Source organism: Microcaecilia unicolor, chromosome 1, assembly GCF_901765095.1.
Source record: "Microcaecilia unicolor chromosome 1, aMicUni1.1, whole genome shotgun sequence".
Lineage (NCBI taxonomy): Eukaryota > Metazoa > Chordata > Amphibia > Gymnophiona > Siphonopidae > Microcaecilia > Microcaecilia unicolor.
The window spans coordinates 308,014,087-308,027,593 of NC_044031.1; the positions used below are offsets into that span (position 1 = coordinate 308,014,087).

At 44.9% G+C, this 13,507-nt stretch overlaps 1 protein-coding gene across 6 annotated transcripts in view; it reads right to left on the minus strand.

Annotated features, from left to right (window-relative positions):
- HMGXB4 (HMG-box containing 4) overlaps positions 1–13,507 on the minus strand; it is a 160,677-nt gene that overhangs the window by 126,124 nt on the left and 21,046 nt on the right. The window contains exon 1 of one of the 6 annotated variants that reach the window (XM_030208092.1): positions 2,791–2,896. The exons of the other annotated variants lie outside the window; for them this stretch is intronic. The gene's annotated coding sequence lies outside the window, so the exon portion shown is untranslated. Of the gene's footprint in view, positions 1–2,790; positions 2,897–13,507 lie in introns of those variants that run through there. 6 annotated transcript variants of the gene reach the window in all.

Sequence of the window (13,507 nt, forward strand, 5' to 3'; positions counted from 1 at the left end):
AAACTGCCTAGCTACAGTAGGATCATCACCCCTATCTGCCTCTGAAATGTCCAAGTCAGGGCTATCAGCAGAACTAGGACAGTCAGAATACACAGATAAAATCTCCTCTGAATCCCGAGGAACATTCTCCAAATCCTGCGAAACGGAAAATTTTCATTTCTTAGGAAGCTGCTCATCAAAAGCAACGGGAGGGGAAGGAGAAGAGGCAGATTGAGCTGACTTGGATTGAACTCCCAAAGACAGAGCACTGACAGCCAAAGTAGGCAAAAGCGGCATGTCCACAGAAGTAAAGCAAAGCGTGCAGGAACCGGTAGTCGAGAGCTTACCCCCGCAGCGCACACAAGACAATAGGCTCAGACACAGAGAATAATAAAAATACTCATAGAAAACAGCCAGTCTCGTGATCTCCAAGGCACTGAAGCCCCATAATCTTCCCACAGAACAAGCATTCTTAAAAAGATAAGAGGCAGGAGAAAAAGAGAAGGGAAGACTGAGATAAAGAGGTAGAAAGTGGCAATGGGGGAGCAGGGAGGGATCTAGACCACTAGGTTAACACCTGAGGCACAGGATATTCTCAACCCCAAAACTCAACGGAACCTGAAAGCAGGACAGGCGGCCAAACAGAAGTCACCACTGCACACAGGAGCTGAAATCTCCCGCCTGCTGGAGATACTGAACTCTAAATGAGTTGTACCTCATAAGCTCCTGCGCCTAGCAACCAAGATAGTATTCTCTATCTCCACTTACTGGCAGATGGTCACAACCCATTTGTCTGGGCTGATCCTTGGGACATAATGGAAAGACATTATTAGAAATGAGTTACATTACACCTTTTTATTGGAATACTGTCGCTTTCAAAGAATACCTCGGGATCCGGGTGTTGAAAAGACCCACCATGTTTCAGAAGGATCCAGACTTTTGAGATAAATGGTATAAAATTTTAAACAAATGTTCTTTACATCTTATGACGTTATGATTTTAACAGCTAAGAACAGAGTTAATAGAGCAAACAGACAAATAGTCAAATGGAGCAGTTGAAATTGGAAGATGGTAACTTTGATTTTGTGTTGCAGGATGTGAATAATACACATATGGATGTTTAAAAAAAAAAATCTAAGAAGTGTGTTAAGATGGATAAATTTAAATGGGATATGCAGGATTACAAAAGGGGCCCCATATACCCATGGGTCATATGTAAAGCCGGCCCTCCCTCCATCACATTAAAAGATCTCTTTCACAAATAAGAACAAACTGATTCACAATAAGACTATACTGATTGATTGAACACAAGAAGGCCGACACAGGAGTACTGAACAAGTAAGCAAGTGAGAGTATAACCAAATAAACAAAGAGGGCAGAATAAAAAGAGGATTAGGAGTGGATCGGTAGAAGATGAATGTTTCACCTCCCCTCCTACTAGCCCCACCCCTATAGCTGGGCCTTCTAGACCATTTACTTTTTTTTAGAAGAACTATGGGGCATGGAACAAACACATTCGGACCAAAGAGGCTCCACTTCAGAGCTCCAAACTTGGAATCGGAATCAAAGGATCATGTTCAGCCCCTCATCTTAGAATCAGAGACCACAATTCAATTACAGAGGCAGGAGGAACAGCAGAGAGCGGGACACCTAAGATATTCCTATTTTTAATTTATTTAAAACTTCTCTTACATCTACTGAAGTAGATGTGTTAAAGAAGGGATTATCTTTTGCTCTCACCTGCGCCTATGATTCATTCCAAACTCGTATCGATCTTTTCAAATTTTTCTGGAAACTACATTTTTTTTTCACAAAAAGAGACTCAAGTGCCTGATATGTCTGTTATGAAATGAGATTCCAGATGGGTACCCCCAGGACCCACTGATCCATTCATCGCAGCTTTTAACACACTGGTACTAAAAGATATAGAAAGAACTAGAAATTAGCAGTACTAAAGTGCCCCTTTTCACAATCTTAATAAAGCTGAACACTGAGCCCTTCTACATTTATCCAAGAATTCAGAGATAGTCATTAAGCCTGCAGACAAGGAGGCAGAATTGTGATATCTGACAGAGGAAAAATATGTTAATGAGACAATTAATTGACCATACATTTTATGTGTCTCTTGATGTGGATCCAACAGAAAGACTGAAAAATTAGATTACAGAGATTCTTAATTGTGCATCTTGTATAGGATATCTTATGTTGAAAGAAAAGGATTATCTCATAGTGGAATACCCTGTGGTTCCAACTATGTATATTTTACCTAATACACATAAATCTGTCACTGCCCTACCCATCACACCCCCCTCCAGTAGGCCCATTATATCTGGCAAAGGTTCTGGTTCTCGAACTGCTAACTTTGTTGAAGTATTCTTAAGACCTTATGTGTGGCTAATAAAAATCATATGTTCGAGACTCATCACATATGATTTCATTAGAGGAATTTGATGGTGATTTGTCTGATTTGATTCTAGTGATGACGGAAAGAGAATCATTATATACAAATATACCCCAACTTCAAGCTTTAAATATCATTGAGAAAACACTAGTTAAACTGAACAACACGTTGCATTCACAACAGACTCATTCTGACATTAGCGACCATATTTTTGTTTTGATGGTAGCTTTTAAAAAACAAAGCAAGGGCACCTCTATGGAGGACTCAATGGTCCCAATATAGCGAATCTTTATGTAGTGGAATTTGAAGAATTACACCTTGCACACAATCCTTTTAAGTCCCATATACGTATGTACAAGCGTTACATAGATGATATGATATATGCCATCTGGCCCCATCGTTTTGTCCACCTTTAGTTTAGCCAGCTCCTCACAAACAGTCCTCTGAAAAAATGTTCAGGGTCTACCACATCTCCATTCCTATTTGTGTTTGTCATCTGTGGTCCTGCTCCTGGCCCTTCAGCTGTGAACACATAACAGAAATATTTGTTAAGAATGCCACCTTATCTTTACCAGCTTCTACATATTCCTCCTCTTCACTTTTGAGTCTCACAATGCCACTTTTGCACTTCCTCCTATTCATTAACATATCTAGTAGGAATAAGGCCAAATGCCAAAGTTTTGTTCATGGCAGAAAACACTTTAAAGATGCTGCAGAAAACACTTTAAAGATGTTAAGGACACTAAGTGGAAAGAATGCCATCCACTGACAACACAACCAACTCAGTTACTTCACACAATTGAAAAACCACTTTGTTCAACTGTTTGTAAAGAGAAATGTATTTAGTGGTTCTAGAGAGAAGAAATCTGCCAATCCATCCACAGTCAGAACCCGGCTCTTAAAAAAAGATTTCTGTAAATTTCTATACTGATTTCAATAATCTTTATGTACAGTGCTTTCTACAAAAGATGCTTTTTTTCAACTTTTCAAAATCTCAAACCTCAATGATAACCAGGGGTTACAATTGCTCAAGGAGGAAGTCCCCTACTATGAGAGAGCTATATCATCTAATGCTTTCCCTAATACCTCATTCCATATCAATGTTTGCTGTTACAAAGGTAAAGAAACATTCTCTTCTGGGAATAAACAGATGTGATAAACTAGCATCATTGATATTCTAGTTTTGTAGCAGGACCAGGACTCACCATATTCAAAGACACTGTGCCTGCACACTGATCAGTCCAAGAAAGCAATATCTTTTGAAAATTAGAGACCATAAGTTCTCTATCCTTATAAGAAATTAGCACATCGAAAGTATGTCCCCTACATGAATAGGCCGTCACCCTTTGGGTGAGGCCCAAATCAGATTATGGGGGGGGGGGGGGGGGGGGGGGGGGAAGAAAAGAGAAGTTCACTGTGACATCAACAATGATTTGACAATTATCATCCCATACAGAAATAGGGAGGCCCAGTGGGCAATAGAAAAGTGCCAAGTGACTAGGAGGCTGAATGTTAAGTATTACTAACAAAACTTCCTGATGTAGTTTACTTAAAGACACTCCTGTTATTTGCAAACTATTGCCACATAAGGTCACCAATCAACCCCTTTCTTTGAGGAACACAGCAAACAACATTACAGTTTAGTGGCATACATTCATACAAATAAGTCTCCTTCCTCCGTTTAAGCCGTTTCTGCAAGACATAAAATCAAAGCCTGAGTATCCTTTACTAAATCAAATGCCACTGTTTTAGACTTCAAGGATCTACAATTAACATTTTTAACAAAGAAATCCATGGTCACCCACACAACATATGGAAAAATTAGTTCTTAGCTGATCATTTTCTTTCCTTTAGTCCCAAAAGATTAGTCCATACTTGTGGGTTGTGCTCATCTACCAGCAGGTGGAGATAGAGAACAAATTAGAACTTTGTGACATACATCTGCTGTGCACTAGGTTCCATTCAATATTCGGACAGCCAAGCAGTAAGAAATTCATGGAAAGAAGTAGAACTCCTGCCTCTAACAAATTTTTATTAAACTTTGAAGAACAAACACTAACCTTGTGCCTAAGAAACAAGAAAATCAACAAATAACCCAACAAAACAGAATAAGAGAGGGTGGTATCTGGAATATTCCTTTGGAACTAAAGGAATGAAAATGATCAGGTAAGAAATCATTTTTCCTTCCTTATCATGTCCAAAGAATTAGCCCATACATGTGGGATGTATAAAAGCAGTCATCAAGATGGAAGGAAACACAATAACCCTTCCACAAGAACAGAAAGAAAAGAAAGCTTCTGCCCCAGCAGCCGCATCTTGAAGATAACACTATGAAGAAAATATATGAAATGTGGACCATGTGGGAGTCCTACAGATTTCATCTACAGAAACAGTATGGGCTTCTGTAAAGGAAGCAAATAGTGCCCTTGTAGAATAAGCTTTTCCATACTAACAAATAGGCTGAAGAGATAGTGTACTTTAACCAACAAGCTATAGTCGCTTTAGAAGTGCACAAACCCTTTTTAGGTCCCAAGAGAAGAATTAAAAGATGAACTGAGCACCTAAGTCACTACATGTCTCTAAAAAGTATAAAAGAACTCTTAATATCAAGGAAACACAAAGAGGAAACTCTTATCCACAATCCTCTTCAGAAAAGGAGTGTAAATACAGAGTTTGATAAATATGAAAAGCAGAAACCACCTTAGATAAAAAGGAAGGGACCATATGGATAGACACCCCAGCTTCAATAAACCACAAAAAGGGGTCTCTACAAGGTAAGGCTTGAAGCTCCGAGATCCTTCTGGCCAAAGGTATAGCTACTAAGAAAGCCGTTTTCAAATTAAGATCCTTAAGAGTAGCTTTGCATAGGGGTTCAAAAAGGGGCTTACTGAAGGGCCTTAAGAATGAGATTAATGTTCCATTCAGGACAGACCTGTCTAGAGGCCTATGATGATTGACACCCCTCAAACAACGACCAAAGAAGACTGTTGTTTACAACCACAAAAACAAGACAGTCACTACCTGAACTTTGAGGGTATTGAGAGAAAAACTTTTCTAAAGCCCACCTGAAGAAAGGCTAGAATTTGTGGCAGTGACATTTTAGATGAGATAAGGTTTCTTTTTGAACACCAAGATTCAAAGGTTCTCTATATCTGAGCACATATAGTAGAAATAGATCTTTTTTGAGCTTGCAGAAGAGTAGCATTGACGTCAACGTAACCTTTCTTCATTAGATGTGACCTTTCAAGGCCAAACGGGGAGGGATCATCCATTGGAATTGGACCCTGAATCAGAAGGCCTCTGAGTAGAGACCTTTCGGCTGCTTTTGAATTGATAGATCACTCCCTTTAGCTCTCTCAACTTTCTTCCCTTGGTATAACTGGTACTGTTTTGTCATAGTTTACTTTTCTTTATGACTGCTCTTACAAAGTCATCAATCCCTCTTCCACGTCCTCCCCCTGCTCTTTATCCTATGGTGTCCTCAGAGTTCTATCCCATCTCTGCTCCTCTTTAAGTTGTTCTTTAGTCCATATATGACACTTATCTAATCAACTGGTGTATCCTTTCACTTATGCTGATGGCATTCTATTACTTTTTCCCACCAACCCTTTTCCCCCTAATATCACTCCCCTGCAAGATTGTCTCATGCTGGTTTCCAGTTGGTTGGTTGAACATAAACTTGTTCTAAATAAACAAAAAACAGTCGACTGTTTGTTTACAGGCTCTCTTCCAAGTCCTAGTGCTACCCTGACTCTTTTTAGATCTACTGTTAAACCTTTGGATTCTTTTTGATACTCAGGGAATCTCAGAAAGTATTATTTCACGGAAAGAATGGTAGAAGCGTGGAATAGCCTCCCAGTGGAGGTCGTGGAGACGAGGACTGTTTCAGAATTTAAGAAAGCATGGGACAAGCATATGGGGATCCCTTAGGAAAAGGAAAAGTTAGGGGTTACAGAGGATGGGCAGACTGGATGGGCCATTTGGCCTTTCAGCCGTCATGTTTCTATGTGTATTTTAAATCATCTTTATTGGTGATAACATCACTTGTACAGCTATGCAAATAAAAGCAAACAGAACACACAACCTTTTAACTGTGCTAACAATGTCTTCTAATATTTTTACATTTTTTCCCCCCTCCACCTCCCGCCCCTTCCCCTCCCTCATCCAACACACCCCCACAATCAAATTGGAGAGTCGTGCACAGTGTTGCGGTCACTAAAGAGGTAAACCCCTCCACATAACCCACCACAAAGGGCCTTGACTCTTATGGCCCCTTGTTCAACGCAGCTTCCTCTAACAGGGGTCATCTTTGTCATCTTCAATTTTGGCATTGCGTCAATTTGGACTCAGTCATAGCTGTCAATGACAGAGCAGTTGCAGCCAATTTATAACCGTACCTCATAGTCGTGCAACAATAAACAGTTTCCAGTGACAGCTTGTTCTGCGCTCTCTAAACACAAATGTGAACCTCTTAACCCCTCCAGTTTTTAAAGCCCAAGTCTAACCTCCTCCCCTTTAATCCCTCCCTATACACTCCCCCCCACCCCTCTATCTCCCCCCCCCCCCCTAGGGAGTCACCATGATGTGTCAATCAGCAATTCAATACCCTGCTGCGTGCCACCGGGGTCAGAGAGTCCCAGAAGGGCGCCCATCTTCTACAAAAGGCATCACCCCTAGGCGAGGCTAGGTCTCCCACCCCCCTGCGCTCCAGTGCACACAAAGAAATCATCCTAGACCTCCACTGCTGAAAAGTTGGGGGCTCTGCTACTATCCATTGATGAAGTATAACTTTCTTGCCCATAAGAGTCGCTCTCTTCAAGAAAGGTTTAAGCCCCACTGCTCCAGGCGTCAGCAGCTTGAAGAGATCAAATAACTGAGAGGCATGGGGCTTCCAGTTCACTCCCCACATAGCCGACACATGTCTAGCCACCCGCTTCCAGAAATCCAGGACCCCCGGGCACTGCCAAAACATATGCCCAAGGCCCGCCGGGGAGTGGGCACACTTCGCGCAGATGTCGTCTATCCACATTGCCGCCCTCATCGCCCTATGCGGGGAAAAATGCATGCGCATTACAAATTTGTAGAGAGTTTCTCTCAGCGTCACATTCTCTGTCACCCTGGGTATATTCAACACATAGGTCTTTAATTGTTCCCCCCGAAGATTCAGGGTCAACTCATTATTCCAATGGGCTGCTAATTTATCATAATCTACCTCACCCAGTTGTTCTCTCAATCGCGCATGATAATACTTTAGGGGGACTGCCAGTTGTGCATCTAGGGCAAACACCTCCAAGAATCTTGCCCACACCTCTAGTTTCAAGGAGTCGGGAGGGATTGACCGGACATAATGGCAGAGCTGATGCCAGGCGAAAAAATCTCCCACCCCCCTTCCAAATTCCAATCGCCAGGCTCCCAACGTCTTCTTTTCGCCCTCTTCTGAATACAACTGATGTAAATAATGTGCCCCTCTGGCTCTCCAAGCCGCAAATTGAGCGGAGCTCGAGCCCGGTGGGAAATCAGGATTACCCTGCAACGGCAACAAGGGTGAGAACCTCGACGAGAGCCCAAATAGGCGACACACCCACCTCCAGGCCCGTCGCAACGGTAGTAACAAAGCTGCGTAAGGCTCAGGTACCTTGTATTCACACGGTCGTGCATGTAACCACGCACTAAAATGTATCGGTTGCAATAGTCGTTGTTCTTCCCCCGTAAGGGTAAAGTGATTCGTGCCTCTAAACCAGTCAGATATGTGCCTCATATTCCCGGCAACAGACAGCAACTTAACATTTAATAATCCCCAGCCCCCCTGGCCCCTGGGTCGATAAAGCTGCACTGCCGCCATCCGTGGCCGCTTCCCCTGCCAGATGCAGCGCGCCACCAATCGAGTCACTAGTCTTTCATCCTTCCTACTGAGCAGTATAGGCACCGTTTGCAAAATGTAAGTCCACTTGGGCACCAGCACCATATTGTACAGTGCCACTCTACCCAGGCTCGACAGCGGTAGCGATTGCCACATCCCAAGAGAGGTCCTCGTAGTGACACGCAAAGGCTCGACGTTCAGCTCATAAAGCTGAATCAGGTCTCTTGGTATCCACACCCCCAAATATTTTAATGGGCCCGACGTCCAAGACAATGGAAACTCTCCCTCCCACCCGGTCCGTATATGTTCCTGCACCGGAAATGCTGCTGATTTTTGTAGGTTAAGAGTGAAGCCAGAGAAATAACTAAACTCTTCAATTTCACCAAGAAGGGCCGGGATCGACTGCCTGGGCTGTGTCAGGGTCACCAAAATATCATCTGCAAACGCTAGTGTTTTCAGTGGGAATGTTGAAAAATTCACCCCTGCAACGTCCACGTTGCTCTGTATATATCGCAATAAAGGCTCCAGGTATAAAAGAAACAATAAAGGGGATAGGGGGCATCCCTGCCTAGTACCACAGGACACCTCAAAAGGGGCTGTACATGTTCCATTTACCTCCAAAGACCCTCTTGGCTTTTCATAAAGCGCCTCCACTGCCTTCCGAAACCATCCAGTGATCCCAATATGGTCAAGCACCGCAAACATGTAGTTCCAACGCACTTTGTCGAATGCCTTTTCGGCATCTAAACTGACCAAAAGCAAAGGTTCGTTAACAACATGGCTCCGCGCAATAGCCAGGCACACCTTCCTCACATTCACAGAAGAATGACGTCCCCTGACAAACCCCACCTGCCCCTCCCCAATCAGCGAAGGCATATGTAACGCTAACCTATCTGCTAAGACTCTAGCCAGGATCTTTAGGTCAACGTTTATCAGGGAGATCGGCCTGTAGGAGCCAGGTAGGTCTGCCGGTTTGCCTGGCTTAGGAATCAGAGAGATCAGGGCGTCGTTTGAATACCCAGGGAATGAACCCTGTTGCAGCGAGGTTTCAAAGAAATCGAGTAGCGGTACAGCAACTTGTGGAAACATGCACTGATAGAACTCGCCCGAGTATCCGTCTGGCCCCGGCGCCGTGCCTCTCCTTAGCGTCTTAACCACTCGCTGAATCTCGTTTCCCCGTAAAGGCGCGTTCAATTGGGCAACCACCGAGGCCGAGAGACGGGGAATTCCCGAGTTCTCAAGGTAATCACTCATGGAAGGCCCCTCCTGAGAGCACGGCGACGCATACAAAGCCGCGTAATAATCATAAAACAGTTGCGCTATCTTTGAGGTCTGAGTTTCCCTCCGTCCATTAGGGCCCACTAGAGATGACACAAAGCGACTACCCCCCCAGGTTTTGACAAGCCGCGCTAACAATCTACCCGATTTATTCCCAAACCGATGGAATCTAAAAGAACGGTAGAACAGATGTTTTTTAGTTCGTTCATGGATTAGGGCGTTTAAAGCCGCCAAGGCCGACAGCATCTGCTCTCTAGTCTGCGCCGAAGGAGTTGCCACATGAATCCGTTTGGCCTCTTGATATACCCTTTCCAACCGGACCAGTCCCTGCGAGAGACGCCTGGATCGCGCACACATGTATGCTATAATGTCCCCGCGTATCACAGCCTTAGCCGTTTCCCAGTATAATCTCGCATCAGCAGTATGACAGGCATTCGCATCTGCAAACAATGACCATTTTTTCTGGAGATAATCCTTAAAATTCTCGTCCTCCACCAAATAGGAGGGGAATCGCCACAACCGTCGTCGCAACCGCGCCTCTCCGAGATCCATGTCTACCCAAATGGGTGTGTGGTCCGAAATTTCCATCGGACCAATCTCCGACTGTACTACCTGCGAGAAAATGGGGGCAGATACCAAGATATAATCCAGTCTGGACCACGTGCCGTGTGCCCGTGACAGGTGCGTGTAATCACGCGCGTTGGGATTGCACAACCGCCACGGGTCCACCAGATTCAAGGCCTGACATAAATAAGGCAAACCCTTCCCTACTCCCACTACCATCCCCACATTTGGGCCTGAACGGTCCTGCTGCACATCTAGCACCTGGTTGAAGTCTCCCACTACCACCCAAGGCACCTCCGCATGTTGTATTCCTAAGCGCACTAGGTGTTGGAAGAACGAATGGTCGTACACATTAGGGCCATAAACATTTAAGAGATAAAAATCTTGCCCCATAACGTTCATTCGCAACAAAATGTAACGCCCATTCCTATCACTTTCCACCACTTGAGCGTGGCTTTGTAAGTTCTTATGTATCAACACAGCCACCCCCCCCTTTTTACCCTTAGCTGATGCAAAAAAGCAGTCCCCCACCCAACGCTGTTTTAACTTTCGGTGCTCTACATCAGTGAGTTTGGTCTCTTGTAAACAGGCCAGGGAGACATTGTGACGCTGGAGGGTGGTTAGTATTTTTGTGCGCTTAACAGGGGAGGTGATACCACACACATTCCAGGAGATTAATCGTGGCACCGGTAACTTATCCAGGGTCCCTACTCATTGCTTTTATCAAGGTCCATTCATTTATAGAATTAGAGACTCCCAGGCGCCCAGCCCTCGCCCAGGAGTCCGCCACCCCAGAGCATTCCCAGGAGACCGCTCCCACCCCAGCAACACTCTCGGCAGTATACCATTCCCCATTGGATACCATGGAACTCCCTACACCTAACCTCCCTCCCCCCCTCACAACCCCCCCCCCTCCCTCCCTTTCCCCACTAACTCCCAGTTTCATTCTTCTCCATGCTCCCATAGAGAAGCCTGTCTGTGATCACGTAATGACACCTAGAGAAGTCCCATCCTCTATTATGATTCTACCCCACACACATTCCTCGCCTAACACTCCCTCCTCTTATTACCTACTCTCACCTTAACCAGTCTCAATCCCTGTCCCACCGCTCGTCCCTCCTTCCTTCATTCTAGGGCTCTTCATCCCCGCTGATTAACACCCCTCCATAAGCCGCCCACCACAATTCTAGAACCGTATTGCACAACCAAACATTTGTAGGTACATGTTTTAATTCACAAAATCCTTTTATTTAAACATTTTCCAAAAACCTTAAACAACAAAGGGATAAATGTTTAATAGGGGGGAAACCCTGCTCTTCTCCCCCAGAAGTTTAATATCAACTGAGGGAGGCAGGGGTGGGCGGGCAAGGGCCCAAAGGGCTTAAACTATCTCTTGCCCTTGCTTACTGCCCCTTACCCCAAGCTCCCACCCGCTCCCACGCCCCGAACAATCCACTCTTGGAAATCATATTGTAACAACGTGAACAAAAGCACCTGGACAGGCTTGTTTTCAATTTTATCTAGCCGGGTATCTAACCCCTTTACCACCAACTCTTCTGGGTAACTTGTTCCTCCGCGGTCTCCCACCTCTGTCTCGGCCTCACCCAGCTTGGTCATCTGCCGCGTGCTGCACAGGGACTCCATTTAGCCAGGCCATCGCACTCCCTGGTGTGTCATGGGTGCGCCACTGACCGTTATGCCACACTTTCAGCACTGCGGGATAGCGGACTTGAAATTTATATTTCCTCTCGATCAAGCGAGAACAGACTTCAGAGTACTGGCGACGCTTTGCCGCCAACGCTGCAGAATAATCTTGGTATATCCGCACTTGTACTCCCTCATAGGTAACCTCTTCCTTGTGTTGCCGGTAATATTGGAGAAATGCATCTTTCTGGGCTGAATTGAGGAACTTGACAATCACTATTCTAGGGCGTCCTTCACCGGTTCGGGCAGCTCCTAAGCGATGTGCGCGCTCAAGTTTCACCGGGTCTGGCTCCTCATCCCGCGCTACCATCGGGCTCATCCAGCGTTCCAGGACGCGACGCAAAGATCTTTCGGGCACTGCTTCAGGAATGCCCAGTACTCGCAGGTTATCCCGGCGGGACCTGTTTTCAAGGTCCTCCAACTTAGTTTGTTGTTCCGCCACTAGTTCCCGCAAGCGCGTCAATTCTACTCCATTCCCCTGGGCGCCATCTTCTATGTCGGACACGCGGCACTCCAATTCGCCGGTTCTCCGGGTTAGTTCAGCCGTTATTTGTGAGATCCCCGCCAGCTGCTCCGATAGCTGTTGCAATCGCGGTTCCAAGCCAAGTACTACCGCTTTGGTAAGTTCCGTGATTGCGGCTTCCGTGCAAGTAAGCTGCGGGGCCTGCCCTTGTTCCGCCATTTTGTCTTCGGCAGCCCTGGATCGTTCTGACCCTTTTTTTGCTGTATTTGCGGTCATCCTGTTATTTGACGTAAGGTATTTGTCCATAAGACCCTCCACAGCCCTACCGAGCCAAGCTGCAGGTTAAGTGGGGGTTTTTCGTTCCGATGTCAAAGGATGAGGATTAGGACCCTCGAGCAGGAGGCAAAACACGTCTGTCTCCTCTCACTGCATCACGTGATCCCCCATGTTTCTATGTGTATAAGACTGGCTTCCTCGTACACCGACAGCTGCATTCAGTTAGACGGTATATTGATCAGAACACTCTACACTCACTTATCCTCTCTCTGTTAATTTCCAGATTGAACTACAGTAACATAATTTATTTAGGTTGCCCTCAATTTCACTTAAAGAAGCTGAAGTCTCTCCAAAACACTGCTATCAGACTTCTGTGCCATGCCCAATGCCAAGACCACATTTCTCCTCTGCTTTGCAGCTGTCATTGGCTGCGGGTAGAACAGATCATATTCAAAGTGGTCACTCTCACTTTCAAGACATTCAGAACAGGGGTACTACGTTCATTCCATTTTAGCAACGATCATTGCCTTGTTCTATCTGCTCCTAAACCAGCTCACCTGGAATCAACCAGGCACTGTGCTTTCTATTTTGCTGCCCCTTTCCTCTAGAATTCCCTGCTTTATCCAGCCGAGTGGAACTCTGAAGAAATTCAAATCTGCTTCGTTCTGCTTTCAATGTAACTTACGTGGATGGCAATCTTAAAAAAAAAATAAAATCTCGCTGGATTTATATTTCCCTTTCCTGCTCTTCCTTCCCTTATTCTCTCATCCTACCTTCTAGTTTTTATTAGTTGCTCTATAGTATTTTAATTTGTGCAGCTCTGGATGTATGACTGTTCTTTCCTCTTTTACGTACATTTTTTAGATTGTTAACCACTTTGATGTGCATGTTAGTAAAGGCAGTATAGCAAAGTGTCAATAAATAATAATAAAATAATAATCTTCAACTGCATCAGATCTGTGTACCAAAGACATCTTGGCCA